Source organism: Ischnura elegans, chromosome 2 (genome assembly GCF_921293095.1).
Source record: "Ischnura elegans chromosome 2, ioIscEleg1.1, whole genome shotgun sequence".
NCBI classification, from domain to species: Eukaryota; Metazoa; Arthropoda; class Insecta; order Odonata; family Coenagrionidae; genus Ischnura; species Ischnura elegans.
The window spans coordinates 146,457,137-146,464,538 of record NC_060247.1 but is presented as its reverse complement, the minus strand read 5'-3'; the positions used below and the strand labels follow the sequence as shown (position 1 = coordinate 146,464,538).

Below are 7,402 nucleotides of genomic sequence, written 5' to 3'. Positions count from 1 at the left end.
AAAGCTGGTTATTGAAGCATTCTTACTATATTTTTAAGCAATAATAAATAACTATCATGAGCTTATAGCCCTTTAAACATCAATAATTATTAATAATAAATGCGAGACGATAAGCAGACGAAACCCGGCGGCCATATTACTTGTAGCGAGTAGCATGCCATGGACCTCACTAGACTTGTGCAGCGGTGAGCGTAGCGGTGCTCGGCCGCTACAGCGGCTACGTCATCATCTGATGACGTATCTAGCAGTAGTGAGGTTTCTGGATACGGGCCTTAGGGGTTACTTTTCCCCGCCGGCTTCGAAGCGAGGCCGGTCAGGAAAAATGTCGGAGTTTTTCGTCCACAACTCTTTGCACAGTGCACTCTTCATTTTTCATTAGCATTCTCACATATACATCTATCTACATCTAAATAATACCCTGCGAGCCACCTCTAGGGTGTTTGGCAGGGGGTGATCAATCACCAACATGCAGCATGCATTTGGACTACCACATGCACACCACACCGTCCAAAAAACGTCCCGCATAATAACAAACCATACTACCACATGCTGTTCGAAACAATAATTGAATGAAGAAACATGCATTAAGTTTTACATAGGTTAGTAGGCTACAATACAAGTCATGCAATCTATTTACGAGGTCTATTGCAGCCGTTATAATCTCTTATTGATCGTGGAAAAAATGACATTCGGAATCTGTCTGTTCTACAATCTATCTTTCTTATTTTATTTATATGATCTGATCTTCCGTAGTATGTTGGCGTCCGTAAGATATGGTTAACTTCGTCAGAAAAGACACTGCCCTTGAATTTATCTAAAAGGTTTAGTCTGTTTTTCAATCTTCGGTCCGACAGAGATCCCCATCCGAGTTTATCTAAGAGGTCAGTTACACTAACAAGACTATCGTAACGAACATTTTCATGAGGGTCCCAAACACTGGCAGCGTATTCCAAATGTGGTCTAACGAGGAAAAAGTAGCTAATTTCTCTCTCTTTGTCGTCGAACTTTCCCAATATCCTTTTAACAAAACCCATTTTACGATTAGCTTGACCGGTTATTTCTCGAACATGTTTATTCCATGATAGATCATTATTGAGTCTAACCCCTAGATATTTCACGGATTCAACTGCCTTTAATTGGGTGCCCCGAATGATATAGTTACGTTGTAGGGAGTTATTCTTGATCCAGAAATTCATTACGACGCATTTTTCCAAATTTAGTTCTAACTGCCATGCATCGCACCAAGTTGGATAGCAGCAAGGTAATTTGTTAGTTCATTTATATCTTTGCTGGAACGGATTTCTCTGTAAACTACAGCGTCGTCTGCAAATAATCGTAACTTACTCTGCACTACTTCGCCAATGTCGTTTATATAAAGAAGGAATAGGAGTGGGCCAATGAAACTACCCTGAGGAACGCCAGAAGTGACTCTAACCTCATTGGAGACTGCACCGCCTAATACTACCTACTCTTTGGACGCGGTCGCTCAGAAATTCTCTAATCCAGGAAATGACATCTTCGTCTAGACAATAAGATTTCAGTTTTATTATTAACTTTCCGTGGGGTACTTTATCAAATTCCTTTTTTGAAATCAAGAAAAATCGCGTCTACTGGAATGTTGTCTTCCCCGGAGACTAAAATATCGTGGGCGAAAAGCGCTGAGTTTCGCACGATCTGCTTTTCCTGAATCCATGTTGAGTTCCCATTGATAAGTTTTGCGCGTCTAGGTGTTTCATTACCGAGCTGACTACGATGTGTTCAAGGACTTTGCAAGAGATGGACGTTAAAGATATCGGCCTGTAATTAGATGGTTGTTCCTTGTCTCCACTTTTAAATATTGGCGTTACATTAGCGATTTTCCAGTCATTAGGTACTTCGTGTTTCTTGATGGATTTACTGAATATTAACTGCAAGTAGGGGGCAATTTCTGAGGCTAGTTCTTTATATACGCGAGAAGGGATTTCGTCTGGACCAGGTGATTTATTTGGACTAAGCGATTTCAATATATTTTCTATTCCGAGCGTACTAATGTCAATAGGTGGAATCTTATGTATACAGGGATTGTCATCGGTCTCGGGTGAGTTTTCGGAAGGCTCCGTGAACACGCTCTTAAAGTAGGAATTTAATAAATTGGCTTTATAGTAACTGCTTGTCAACACATCTCCATTGTCGTTTCTCAGCGAACATACGGTAGATCGTTTACCTTGAACTTCCCTAACATATGACCAAAATGCTTTTGGGTTATCCTGTAACTGCTCTACTAGTGTTTTTCTTTTAAAATTCGTGAACGCATTCCTGCGAACGCTTCCTTCGTGGCGGCTTTAGTCATCCTATATTTTTTAATTATTAGCTCGCGTTCATTAGCGGATAAATCCGTGCTGACTTTCTTCATTTTAGCATGACACGCTCTCTGTCGCCTCAATGATTTTCTCACTTCCGCGTCGTACCATCTCGGTTCGCTGCCTTCTTTTACTATTTTACTAGGGAAGTAGCTATTTATTCCCGAAGTTACGAGCGAAAGAAAAGCTTTCCAAGTATTCTCTACATTTAACTTTAATATTTATTCTTGAAACTCGGGGAAAGCATTTTTCAGATGACTCTTAAACCCATCAAAATCAGCTATTTTAAATACGAAAACTTTACGCTCTTTTTTTAAGTTTACAGCGGTATTTAGAGAACACCTGGGAAAATAAATGTTTGCCATTCACACATGTTTATTTACATTGCAATCGTACCAAACACACATGCGAGGCGGCCACTTACACCCCGTGGCTGCCCGCTCATTCATACTTGCGCCGCGCCGTGGCCACTGAGGCATTTTTCTCCTCCGCGACGTTCTTATGTCTTCCCAGGCGCGTAGAATGCTCCCGTGTTCCACGCGCATCTGGTCCTCGCCGGCTGCTGTCAGCTCACAAAGATCTATGGAAAATTCCATGCCCACGCGCACCTCTGCCGCGCAGCCGGCTGCATGCCCAGACGACGAGGCGGGGGGGACGGGGAGGCCATGGGGGAAGCGGGGAGGGATCGCTGCAGAGGCGGGGTAACATTCCAGGCGTGCCTTGCAAGGCCGCCGCCGCGGGGGGTAGTGGGGGAAGGGTGTATACGGCGCGCCTACCTTCACTCACTACCGCCAGAGCGGCGGAGTTACACACACACATTCAAACATAGAGCATCTGGAGAGGTCGTTAGCTACCCATCCCACGGTAGGAAAGTGAAGCCAGGGGGGCGTGGCACTTCAGCCCGTCCGCCATATTCCTTTACCCCGGGTGAAGCAGAAATACATGGTTCCTTATGGGATATTCGTCAAAGGAAACTCAATATTTTCCCAACTGACAGCCGGAAAAACCCGTTCCCACCGATGAGCGAAGATTATTTGTTGAATATAAAACCGGAAAAAATGCATCTTTTGGATGATATAGACGATTTAACCACGGTGCGGCAAATTAAAAATATGACGCACGACAAGTCACTTGCGACAATAGCAACTAATTTTCGGCTGTAAGCTGAAAAATATCTGATGAATTCATGTGAACCCTTAAAGTATATAACTTCTGATATTTACAATAGAATGTTTTAAACCAAATTCAATTATGAAAGTAAATATAAAAGGATAAATGGACGAGAGAGGAATGGGAGGACACTGACTGCTACGATAATAATCACGTTTAATTGCTATTGCGTGCACTACAAGATTTTATTTGGCTAACAATCCGTCAAAAATATACATAAATCGTGATTCAAGGAAAATAATATGGTTTAGCAAGACTTAAAACATTACATCGGGAATCATGCCTACCATTACTTATGAATGCTCTACAAAAAGTATTGATGAGAAAATTTTAAACACAGCGAAGTCAAGCTTCGATTCTTGGCTCCGGACATTTTTTTCGGATATGTAACTTCAATATCTAAGTGTTACACAGTGTAAATCATTTCCGAAACTACTGTTAATAACCTCATGGCCATTAATCAAAAGGGCTTCCTCATCAAAGGAAAAATTTGAGCATTAGGAAAGTAAAATGTCATCTAAGAGACAAGCTCGAAAGAGATTTCGCTTACAATTCCGAGTAAACTGCCATGAAAGCAATACTGTCTTAAGAAATTGAGGATGGGTCTGATGAATTTCAAGTGCTGACAAATCAGAAATTATTTTCCTTCCCCGAAATCAGACGAACATGCACAGTGGGTAACAGCTGTGTTAAATGGAATCGTTGTAGGAGGTATCAAAAAAGAAAAAATTCCCATTTTCCAACTTATATAATGTACACACCCATCAAATGTTACATTTTCAGATTTGCAGAATGATTAAACAATGCTATTGAAACTAATTATTTATACAATCAATGCAAAGTAACCAAATTCACAATAAATCTCAGGCAGACATGATGTAAAATTCTATTAAGATATATTCAGATTGGCAAGAGAATTATGAATACATGATGAAGGCCGCCACACCTCCGGGATTATTTCCAATGTTTGTACATTCATACAACCTCAATTACATCGGCTACTGGATTAGCTGAACCTGCAATTAAAAATATGCATAAATTCTTTAGCTATATTAAACCTAAATAGGAATTATTTGACAATTTCAATGGGCAGAATCTGTGTGATATATCAAATGCTTAGCATCACCAATCAAGATAAACCTCTAGATATTTATGAAAAATGCTATCACTTAAGTTTCTACTTCATCAGGAGAACAATGAATGAGAAATTTCAATTTCGAGTTCATTTGAAGTTCATCGCTAATTAAACAAGTGATTGAATGCAAGATATTCAGAATAGGAGGACTGATTACTTTCTTTGACCACCACAAAATGCATGAATTTCTGTTGGATGTGTCAAAAGGTGTCACACTTCAAGCAGTAGCCCAATGGTCTATCCACTAGGCCACCGCATTTCCACACTGGTGGTAAACAGAGTTGGTCCTTATCAAATTGGGAACAATTTATTACACATATACAAAATAATCCTATTCCATTTAATGTTGTCTGAATATGCAATATTTTTGTCACCCTTTAATGCCAAAACAGTAATGAAATTGAATTTTTGCAAGCTAGTATTTGAGTAACTTGACATTATGGTGCACATGTGTGGTACAAAATAGGTGCATACTTTTGTTTGCTATGTATTGTAGTGGTGTGACATATGCGTGCACCTAGTGTACATATAGCCTAAAATAGATTGTTTATTGTATCGTAAGCAATAACCTTAATGAGTGTTATTCACATTGATTAAAATTGAAGTGATAATTGTAACGAAAGACAGATATGTTGAGTCAAAGGGGGAAATTCATTGACAGATCATGAGTTCTGGGCGAGTAGTTAGTAGGAAACCACCATATGTGCCACAAACTTTCATCGCCTTATACAGGGTAATTACTTATTTTTTTCAAATTGCAAAAAAGATGAACACATGATTGATCATGATGAATACATTCACAAAGAAGCAATGAAAGGGGCACTAACTTGAAAAAAAATGAAAGAGGCACCAACTTGATCATAGCATAGATCATAGCATGATCACAGCATAGCAAGGAGCTGTTGCTTCAGCAAAGTTGTAATCACAAAAACAAATATAAAAAACACCTGCGAGCAAAAAAAATGAACAAGAGCAAAATGAAAAATGATATTAACCAGAGATTTCTGTAACTCAGCAAAAACTAATTAGAATGTTCCCTCCACTTTCTAAGAGATTAGTTGACATGAATGGGCTATGAAACAAGAAAAAACACATTCTGGGCATGTAAAGTGGTTCATTAATACATATCAACTTATGCTTTTACAACAATATTTTTATGACTAAGCATTTTATTTCTAAATAAGATCAATTAAGGTGTGTGTCAACCCATCAACAGAGGAAGAAGTTCGTGTTCTTTTTTTGCTGAGTAAGTGCTGTTATTGGTCATCGCTAATGATCATAATAACTTTTCGGTCGATAATTGAATTATTGCTAAGCATTCCTTTCGCAACATGAGACGCCAGGCCAGACGTAAGGCCAGTATAATAACTTAACAATTTTGCATTTTAGATCTAATTTCCACAATTTGTAGAAAACAACATTAATTTGCCAATGCTTGGTTGAGAACCACAAATTCCTGTACATGTGTTATGATTTTTAACTAATGTCGAATTTCGGTGGCTAAGAGTGCCATGCGTATCTCCGCTCTAAATAGACCTAATATCTGAACACCAAGTGTTCAATGAAGCACGAAATTCACTCACATCGCGCAACTTGTACCGCGAATTGGCACAAAAATTTTTGTACCATTATGTCAATACACAAAAATGTTCAACAGCGATGGTACGCAGGGATGAAAAGAGTTCCGAAAAAGAACGGATAGTTTTAAATAACTTACTTCATTACGATAAGCATTATCACTCATGACAAAATTCAACATAGTATAATACAATTTTAGCACTGATAAGGATAAGTAACAAATAACCAGTACACTGCCGCACATGAGTCCACCTGCTGCACGCGGCACATACATAGACAATTAACAAGGTTGACCATGCACTTCAAGCCAATGATATAGATATTACTAATAATTGACCATTTTGCAACTTACCGGTGGAATGTGAGTCCACGTATCTGTTTACCGGGGCAATTACTGCACCCGTAAGCCGCGCAGCAAACCATCTGCGAAGGTTGAATAAACATGTCGTTTTCTAGATTAAATACTCACTTTTTAAAGGAGATAATAATATACCAGTATTAAGATGAATTCTAGAAGATCAGCATACCTTCAGAATGCTTCAGCAGCCTCGGTATACTGAAAATTAGGTGATTTTCTTAACACGTACCTTTATGGGAAAACGAGCGAGTGGGGTAACGGAATATGGCGGACGAACAAAAGCGCATCGGGTAAACAGCTTTCTGCTGGCTTCACTTTTTTCACCTAACGCCCTCTCCAGATGCTCTATGCATTCAAAACACTCACACACATTTGCATTTGGCCGTTCCCTCCCCTCCATCGCCAGCGCTGGGTGATGGGCAATGGAGGGGAAGCCTCTAAAGATCTAAACGGAAATTTAGGGAAAAAGAAGGTCTCTACGTGGCCTACACAATTTCCTATGTACACCGCGATTTAAAGCTGTAACAGTGTGCGTTGGCTCGATCAACCCAGCCAGTTTACAATGAAAAATTAAAAATAGCGCACGTGTTCTGTTGTGGGTGTATTGTGTTGTTCGTGTGACATAGAATCTTATAACTAGAATTTTTAATACAGAAATATTGAATTTTTTGTAGTCATAACATAGGTTGGTACCGACCATCTCTCTACACATCCGTCGTAGCAAAGCGTCTTCTCATCTACATCTAGATCTACATAATACCCTGCGAGTCACCTCCAGGGTGCTTGGCATGGGGTGATCAATCACCAGCATGCAGCATTCCA

At 39.6% G+C, this 7,402-nt stretch overlaps 1 long non-coding RNA gene across 1 annotated transcript; it reads right to left on the bottom strand.

Moving 5' to 3' along the window:
- Window positions 1–4,451: 4,451 nt before the first annotated feature.
- Window positions 4,452–6,840, bottom strand: LOC124154754. Its single transcript, XR_006864007.1, has 3 exons — window positions 6,750–6,840; window positions 6,575–6,645; window positions 4,452–4,525 (listed from the first exon to the last, which is right to left on the bottom strand). It is a non-coding gene; the product is annotated as an uncharacterized LOC124154754 (long non-coding RNA).
- Between the last annotated feature and the right edge of the window lie 562 nt (window positions 6,841–7,402).